Source organism: Cricetulus griseus (assembly GCF_003668045.3).
Source record: "Cricetulus griseus strain 17A/GY chromosome 1 unlocalized genomic scaffold, alternate assembly CriGri-PICRH-1.0 chr1_1, whole genome shotgun sequence".
Classification (NCBI taxonomy): Eukaryota; Metazoa; Chordata; class Mammalia; order Rodentia; family Cricetidae; genus Cricetulus; species Cricetulus griseus.
The window spans coordinates 109777691-109787792 of NW_023276807.1; positions in this window are offsets into that span (position 1 = coordinate 109777691).

Genomic DNA, 10102 nt, shown 5'->3' on the forward strand with positions numbered 1-10102 from the left:
TGAATCCTCTGTTCCATTAAGTGGTTTTTTTTTGTTTTGTTTTGTTTTGTTTTTGTTTGTTTGTTTGTGTATCTATTTTGACATGGGTCTTCGTGTGCTTGGCTGATGTTTTTGAGTCTATCTACCATCTTTCTATGATTCTCCCTATGTCACTGCAGCTCAACTCAGGTATGTAAACCTTCTGAACACCAGTACTGAAGATAAAGAAGGAGCCATCTTAGCTGTGTCCTTACTTTTCCACATCAAATTCTAGCTGATCTTGAACCCTGGACATGTGAAGAAAGTTAAGTATAATTTCTCAGAAAATGTTCTGAGAAATACCCAGAAACACTTATAAGCCTAAACATATTTAAGGTAAAAAGGACATATTATCTCACAAGAAACATACTTTTGAAAACAAAGACATGTAAACTGGGGGCAAAGACTAGAAACATAGGCTGGTTCTTTCTAAAATATACCTTCAGTAAACCAAGATTGAACAGTGAGAGAAAGAGGGAAAAGACTAGGCAGGCTTGCCAAAGAGCAGGAAGTTAAGAGTTTTGGCATGCTTTTGCTTTGCTTATGACTTAAATGAATATTCTTTCAATGAACATATTGTAACTATAGTGAGTATGCACACTTGCTTATAGATGTTAGACATAACATCCATATCAAATTCTGAAATCTGTGAACTGGAGCATAAGGTTTCCCTCTTTACATTATCATGTGCTGTGATCCTGATGTTTGTTATGCTAAAGTTTCCTTCACAGAAAGCTTGCACTCCAGTGTGTTAGTATTTAGGAGTTAGAAGAATCTTAAGAGACAGCTTAGTAAAAGGACCCTGTGGAAACCCAACTACTTCAGGTTAAAGTATTTTTTATGAGTCCCCTTAAATCTTGCAAGAGAAAGTTGTCATGAAAACCTCAATCTTGTCAGGGCTGTTACACACAGAAACCCTGTCTTGAAAAACAAAAACAAATGAAAAAAATTCATCCTTGTCACTTTGTCTCCCTGGTAGCCTGTTGGGTTGTGATCTCTTACTTTTCAAACAAATCTTGCCCTTGCTCATAGACATGAGGTAATAAAAACAAGGGGCCATGAAAGAACCTGTATTACCCCATTGGCCTTTCAACACTTAAAACTGCTAAATAAACACCATTTTCCTCATAGGTAGTCTGCCTCAGGAGTTCCCTTATAGCGTTTCGTACCACATCTGTTCAAAAGCCAGGTACAAAATATGTTTCATGTTTTCATTGCAGTGTGATAGCTGTCTCACTGTCATGTGAGATAATTTCCAAGTGAGTAGAAGCAGATATATCATACTTTTAGAATTTCTTGCTTGTTGGAATTGTTAATACACTCTCAGAAAGGATGTTGTCCTTGTCCACAAGTTGTTTCCAAATAATGCTTTGAATTACATCAGGTAAGACAAATATTTGTGCCACAAGTCCCATTCTGTTATGTGTTTTTTCTTGTCAGGTGAGTTTTAACAGCACCAGGCATTTTGGGGCCTCTACATGAAGATGAAAAGTTATTAGAGGTCCATCTCCTTCAAAATTAGAGCTTTGGCTGGAGAGATGACTGAGTGGTTAAGAGTATTTAATACCCATGTAGAGGACCAGAGTTCAATTGTTTTTGTTGTTGTTGTTGTTGTTGTTTGAGACAGGGTTTCCCTGTATTGCTTTGGAGCCTATCCTGGCACTCACTCTGTAGACCAGGCTGGCCTTGAACTCACAGTGATCCTACTGCCTCTGTCTCCTGAGCGCCGTTATTAAAGGTGTGTGCTACCAACTCCAGGCTCAGAGTTCAATACTTAACACCCAAATGATTATACACAACCATCTATAACTCTGGTTCTAGAAGATCTAATACCATCTTCAGGTATTACTGTGGTGTACAAGCATATATGGTAGCCAAATACCAACACATATAAAATAAAATAAATGTTTAAATTATAAAGTAGCTAGAACCATTTTTGAAATTGTGAACCAACTTGTCAGTGAAGAAATGGCCTTTGATGAGCAAAGGGAACAAGAGCAGGGTGGTCAAACCCACAAAAACAGCTAACCTGAACAAGTTGGAGCTCTTGGCCCCCTGTCTTATCACTGGGAAACCAGCATGGAACTGATTCAGGCCCCAGGAATGTGGGTGTCAGTGAGGAGGCCTTGGAAGTCTATGGAGTCTCTTGTAGTATATCAGTATGTATCCCTAGCATAGGAAAGGAATTTGGGAGTCCATTTCACATAGAGGGATACTCCCTCAGCCTAGACACATGGGGGAGGGCCTAGGCCCTATCCCAAAGGATATGACAGATTCTGAAGATCCCCCATGGAAGACATCACCCTCCCTGGGGAGCAGAAATGGTATGGGATATATAGGATGTTACTGGGGGGGGGGGCAGGGGAGGAGAGGAGAGAGAGAGAACTGGATTGACATGTAAAACAATCTTGTCTCTAAATAGAAATGGAGGAAAAAAGAGGAAAAAAAATATTCCTATTATTCCAGTGTCAATTACAGGAAAGTTTATGTACAGATTGAGGATCATAGGCTTATCATAATTTGATAAGTGAGTCAGGCTTATGCAACTCATAGCCTGTGCTACATTGGCACTGCATGAAATGTGCATGAACTCTGGAGCCAGAAGTCATCCTGTGAAAATTGTTCTAGTTTTCATAAAAGTCTGTTCATAAACAGAATATCTGCCTAATATATATTCAATAATTCAGCACATATAAATTAAATTACAAATGACTTGGAAATGGTTTTATATGTTTAACAATATCAGACTTGTTGTATATATAGGCCATGACATTGGAGTGTTACTGAAAGCTATGAAAACATTTGTGAATCAAAATGAATCAAGGAAACTCAAGAGGAACGTGACCAAGATCTGCAAAAGACCTCAGGATGTATAAAAGCAGTTCGTCTTTGTGCTTTTAGCCTGACATATTTCTAAATTAGCATTTCTTAGTGATGATGACTGTTGAACAGCTATGCTGGAAAAAATATTAAGTTATATTTTAATTCCCTCTGTAGTAAATATGATAGCACACTAACAAAATAAATGATAAAATGAAGCAAAAGAACTTTTTAAAAAACACAATTATAAGAGACACATCAGGAAACTAGCTAATGAAGATAGTATGTTCTTGTCTGAGTCTGTCAAGGTTGCTATAACAAAAATAGCAGAAACAGTGAGATTAATAATCATCAAGAATGTTTTATCTCAGTTCTAGGAAATGAAAATAATTTTTCTCTTTTTTAATTTTTTATTTGAATTAGAAACATGATTGTTTTACATGTCAATCCCAGGTCCCACTTCCTCCCCGCCTCCCGTACCACCCCCCCCCAAATAATACCCTACCTATCACATATCCTTTCTGCTCCCCAGGGTAGGGTGAGGCCTTCCATGAGGGGTTCATCAGAGTCTATCATATCCTTTGGGATAGGCCCTTGGCCCACCCCCATGTGTCTTGGTTCATGGAGTATCTCTCTATGTGGATTGAGCTCCCAAAGTCCACACCTACGCTAGGGATAAGTACTGAACTGCTGCAAAAGGTCCTGTAGATTTCTGAGGTCTCCTTACTGAAACCCACTTCCCTGGGGTCTGGATCAGTACCATGCTGGTATCCCAGCTATCAGTCTGGGAACCAAGAGCTCCCTATTGTTCAGGTCAGCTGTTTTTATGGGTGTCACCAGTCTGGTCTTGACCTCTTTGCCCATCACTCGTTCTTCTCTACAAATGGATTCTAGTTCAGTTCAGTGATTACTTGTGGGTGTCTGCTTCTACTTCCACCAGCTGCTGGATGAGGGCTATTGGGTGGCATATAAGTCAGTCATCAATCTCATTATCAGGGGAGGGTATTTAAGGTTGCCTCTCCTCTGTTGCTTAGATTGTTAGCTGGTGTCATCTTGGTAGATCTCCAGACATTTCCCTAGTGCCTGATTTCTCTGTAAACCTAAAATGTCTCCCTCTATTATGGTATCTCCTTTCTTGTTATCTTCTATTCTTCCCCAGACTCAACCTTTCTTTTCCCTCATGTCCTCTGCATCCCTCCTCTTCTCCCCTTCTTATTCTCCTAGCTTCCTCCCCCTACCTCCCATGCTCCCAATTTGCTCAGGAGACCTTGTCCCTTTTCCCTTCTCCAGGGGACCATGTATGTCTCTCTTAGAGTACTCCTTGCTTACTAGCTTCTCTGGCAGTGTGGATTGTAGGATGGTACTCCTTTCTTCTATGTCTAAAATCCATATATGAGTGAGTATGTACCATATTTATCTTTTTGTGACTGGGTAACCTTGATCAGAATGGTTTCTTCTAGTTCCATCCATTTGCCTGAGAATTTCAAGATTCCATTACCCCCTCCCCCCGCTGAGTAGTACTCCATTGTGTAAACGTACCACATTTTCTCTATCCGTTCTTCAGTTGAGTGGCATCTAGGTTGCTTCTAGTTGCTGGCATAACTGGATGCTGGAATATATATGACTGCAGATAGATCTATGTCTATCTCCATGCACAAAACTTAAGTCCAAATGGATCAAAGGCCTCAACATAAATCCAGGCACACTGAACCTATTAGAAGACAAAGTGAGAAATACCCTTGAATTAATTGGTACAGGAGACTGCTTCCCAAACAATACACCTGTACCCCAGACACTGAGATTAATAATTGATAAATGTGACCTCTTGTAACTGAGAAACTTCTGTAAGGCTAAGGACACTGTCAGTAAGACAAAACGGCAGCCCACAGACTGGGAAAAAGTATTCACCAACCCCACATCTGACAAAGGGATGATCTCCAAAATATACAAAGAACTCAAGAAGTAAGTCTCCAAAACACCAAACAATCCAATTAAAAAGTGGGGAACAGAACTAAATAGACAATTCTCAATAGAGGAATCTAAATGGCTGAAAGGTACACAAGAAAGTGTTCAACATTCTTAGTGATCAGGAAAATGCAAATCAAAACAAATTTGAGATACCATCTTACTCCAGTCAAAATGACTAAAATCAAAAACACCAATGATAGCTTATGCTGGAAAGAATTTGGAGAAAGAGGAACACTACTCCATTTCTGGTAGGAGTGCAAATTTGTACAACCACTTTGGAAATCAATATGGCATTTTCTCAGGAAATGGGAATTACTCTACCTCAAGATCCAGCAATTCCTCTCTTGGGTATATACCCATAGAATGTACATTCATACAATAAGGACATATGTTCAATTATGTTCATAGCAACATTATTTTAATAGCCAGAACATGAAAGTAACCTAAATGCCCCTCAACTGAAGAATAGATAGAGAAAATGTGGTACATTTATATAATGGAGTATTACTTGGTGGAAAAACTAACAATGGAATCTTGAAATTCACAGGCAAATGAATGGAACTAGAAGAAACCATCCTGAGTGAGGTAACCCAGTCACTAAAAGACAAATATGGTATGTACTCACTCATATGTGATGTTTAGACATAGAACAAATGATTACCAGTCTACAATCCACACTGCCAGAGGAGCTAGGAAACAAGGGGTCCCTAAGAGAAGATTGCATAGTCCCTTGAAGAAGTGGAGGGGTACATGAACCCCTGAGCAAAGTGGGACATGGCAGGGGGTAGGGGAGTGAGGAACAAAGTGGGAAAAGGATTATGGGAGGACTGAGATAGGGGATGAAAGAGGAGGGCAAGAAAGGAGATGCCTTGATAGAGGGAGACAGTACAGGTTTGGAGAGAGATCTGGTACAGAGGAAATGTTAGGGGATCCACAGGGATGATCCCAAATAAGAATCTAGGCAGTGGTGGAAAGGCTGCCTTTGATGCCCTTCCCCTATGATGAGATTGATGACTACCTTGGTTACCATTCCTAGAGCCTTCATCCAGTAGCTGATAAAGTAGAAGAAGGAACCCACAGCTAAGCATTGAACCATACTCCTGGAATCCAGTTGCAGAGAGGTCGGAGGGATGAGCAAAGGAGCCAAGATGGTGCTGGAGAAATCCATAGAAACAGTTGACCTGACCTAGTGAGAGCATGGAGTCCCTAGTTATAAAGCGGGGGAAATAGCATTGGATTGAACCAAGCCCTCTGAATGTGGATGCCAGATAGAAGACCAAGACAATATATGGGACCTCTAACAATGAAGCCAGTGTTTATCCCTAGAGCACAAATGGACTTTGGAAACCCATTCCCTATGGAAAGATACTATTGAAGCCCAGATACAGCAAAGAGGGCCTAGGCCCTCCCCCAAATGATATGATGGACTTTGAAGGCCCCCGAATGGAGGAACTCACTATCCCTGGGGAGATGATGGGGTGGTTTGGGGATTGGTGGGGAACAAGGTAGGATGGGAGGGCAAAGGTATAGGGTGATGAATATGTAAATATGAGTGCCTCTAAAATAAAAAAAATACACTGGTTGTGTTTGAAAACCTGCTCAAATGTGATGTGTGACTCTCTCTCTCCTTTTAATTAAATGATTGTTGTGTCTGTTGTCCATTTATAATTTCTCTATTATTCTTTTTTTAATTTTTCTTTTCATTTTACATACCAACTACAGTTCCCCCAACTCTGCCCCCATCCACTCCTTAGAAAAGGCAAGACATCCCATGTGGTGTCAACAAAGCCTGGCACATCAAGTTGAATCAGACACTAGCCCCTCCCACATGCATCAATACTGAGCAAGCCATGTCACCACAGGTTATGAACTCCAAAAAGCCAGCTCATTCACCAGGTATAGGATAGATCCTAGTCTTACTGCCAGAGGCCCCACAAACAAAATTAGCCACATGAGTGTAACCCATATGCAGAAGGCCTCATTTGGCCCCATGAAGGCTCTCCAGCTGTGGGTCCAGAGTCCATGAGATCCCAGGAGCTTGGTTCAGCTGTCTCTGTGGGTTACACCAACTCCTCTTCTCTTACTTATACAATCTCTTCTCTCTCTCTTAAACTGCACTCCCAGAAGATCAGAAACATTGGTGACACTTATTGTTGGAAAGGATGGGGAATAAGAACACTCTACAGTCACTTTGGAAATCAGTATGATAGTTTCTCAGAAATTTGGGAATAAGTCCACCAGAAGACCCAGAAATACCACTCTTGGGCATATACGCAAAGGATACTCAATCATAGCACAATGACACTCAATCAACTATGTTCATAGCAGCATTATTTGTAATAACCAGAACCTGGGAAACAACATAGATACCCATTAATGAAGAATGGATAAAGAAAATGTGGTACATTTACACAATGAAGTATTATTTAGCTGTAAAAAAAAACAAAAAATAAAAACAAAACAAACAAACAAACAAACAAAAAACAATGACATCATGAAATTTGCAATCAAATGGATGGAAGTAGAAAAAAATCAACTTGAGTGAGGTAACGCAAGCCAGAAAGACAAACATGGTATGTATTCACTTGTAAGTGGATACTAGATGTAAAGCAAGGGATAAGCAAGCTACAATCCATGGCACCAGAGAATGTAGGTAACAAAGAAATCCTATAGGGAATGCATGTATCACCCTTGGAAGGGGAAATACATGAGATCTCCTTGGTAAACTGGGGGTGGCAGCAGTATGGGGGAAGGGGATGAGGGATGAGAACATGAGGGGAAGGGATGATTGAATTGGGGAAAGGATGGAGAGAGGGAGCAATGAAATAGATACCTTGATGGAAGGAGCCGTTGTGGGGTTAAGGAGAAACCAGGTGCAAGAGAAATTCCCAGGAATCCTCAAAAATGACCACAAATAAGATGCCTGGCAATACTGGAAAGGGTGCCTGAAGAACTAATCTCCTGTAATGGGATTGGTGCCTACCTTAATTGTCATCATAGAACCTTTGCTCAGTGACTGATGTGTTTTATTATCAAGTCATTTCTGTATTCTTTGTATTTTCTGGTCTCCTTAAACTCTGGCTCTGCTCCTGAGTTGAGCTACAAGCATCATCCAAGTTCTTTAGGTCTCACAGCCAAATAAAACTGGGTTCACAGGAAAACTAAGGATGGACTCAGGTAGTACTTGACAAATATTTCCATGCATTGTAACTATGAAAAGGACGTGACACTACTTCAGATGTTGGATCTCATCTGGACAAATCATGGCACTACAGATTTTGAATGAAATTGGAAGTTTACTTTTCTAGAAACTTCAAGGGGATGCTTCTACACCTAGGCCACCACACTCAGAGGAAAATGGCCTAGTGTAAACTAAAATAATCTAATAAAGAATCATCAAGGATATAGATGACAGGTGAGGAGTTTAAAGTGAATATTTATGGTAGAGGCACTAGTTAGCTTATCGAAAATAAAATACTGAGATAAACCAGAAAATGACACAAATAAAAGTTTTGTTAACTGCCACACAAGTTATTCTTAGTAAAAGATTCTAGAGGCCAAGATATAAAATGGTACCACAAATAAAAAGGGAGTTGAGTTGAACTATGAAAGGACCCTTTTAAGTTTGGAGATAAAGAAAATCGAATGAGTAGAAAGAGAAAGCAAATGAGATAGTTAAGCAGGGTCTATAAATCCCATAATTAGCTACATGAAGAAGGGAAGGATAAGGACTCTATAAGGGCAAGCACATCTAATATCACACTTCAGGTTGTGCCGCTGCATTATAAATGTACTCTGTGACTTTGCACAGTCAGTAGAAGTAAACAAGTGTGTAATCAGTATTGTGATACAGAAATTGGAAGGATGGGGAAATGAGTGAGTGGAAATAAAATTAACTACTAGGCCTTTTCCCTATGATGATTGCTTAGTTGGAGGTTATCGATAAGAAAAGTCTTAAATCTTGAAGTTTCAGGATATCCAAGAACAGAGTTTGCCATTACTAAGCATACATAATTTACTGTAGAAAGAAGTACATTGTAGAAATGAAAAGTTATTTTATTAGCCATCCTACAAGGACAAAGTCTTGTAAACAAGCACTGTAATAGGCTCCCATTGTGTATTGCTGTGATAACTACAGTAGATTTTAATACTTGAAAAATGAATGTTGGTTACACATAGCATGGAGTTTGTATAGATATATTTCAGGTACAAACCTCTTATATCCAAACTACACCAGAATGAAAGTAAACGTAATTATTTCCTACAGCTTCTTCAAAAAAAAAAAAAATTCTACCCACTGTGGCTATAACAGAAATAACCTAGCCTCTCATATATCCATTAGCAAAAATTCCATCATCAATACCTCAACAGGGTCACAATTGTCTGAGGCATCTCTCCTTTTCTTGTAAATGGTCATCTTTGTCCTGTACCCTCATGTGGGCTTTCCTCTCTGAGTATCTTAGTCTAGTTCCCTTCCTATTCTGGAAAGATGGCAAGCATTAGGGAGTAGCATTTTTCTCACCTCATGAAGTAAATGTTTGCAGCTCCATAAAATTTTTATTTTTTGAGACAATGTCTCACCCTCCTGCCTCCATCTCTAGAATATTATTACTACAGGTGTAAGCCAACATGCCCAGCTTATGCAGTGCTAAGTATAAAAACCCAGGTTTCATGTATGTTAAACAAGCACTCTACCCAATGAGCTACCCTAACACTCAATAGACTATGATTGGGTGATGGCCCTTAGGTTAGAAGAGAGTTATCTCAGTCTTTCCTGGATCATTATTCTCTCCATATATTTCTTTTAGTCAAACTTTTCACTGTTGTGAACAGTGGAACTTGAAGGTGGAAGGACTTATTCAGACCTCCAGTTTAGAGGTCTTCATTCATCATGTTGGAAAGTTTATAGGGTTCTATAGCAACTCATATCAAGACCCTGGGTAATAGAGGAAAGTAATTCCTCTTTCCCTCTCTCACTCCAAAAGAACATACTAGCAATCATCAGTGTGGGCCTTGTCTTCTTAGATAATTACTCATGAAAATGTCATTAGACATTAACAGAAGTATGATATACACTTAAGTTCTTCTCAAGCCAATTATGTTAACTACAAGATGAATAGCCTCCCCTTTGTCTTCCATCACCTTTTCCTTCTCCAAGTAGTAATGAATCGAGACGCTAGATGCAAACCAGGAAATGAATGCTCAGTGGACACTAGTTAAATGGTGCCTTGATCTAAGACTCCCAGTCTCTAAAATCATGAAAATAAATTTTGTTAATTAAAGCTATATATTTTAT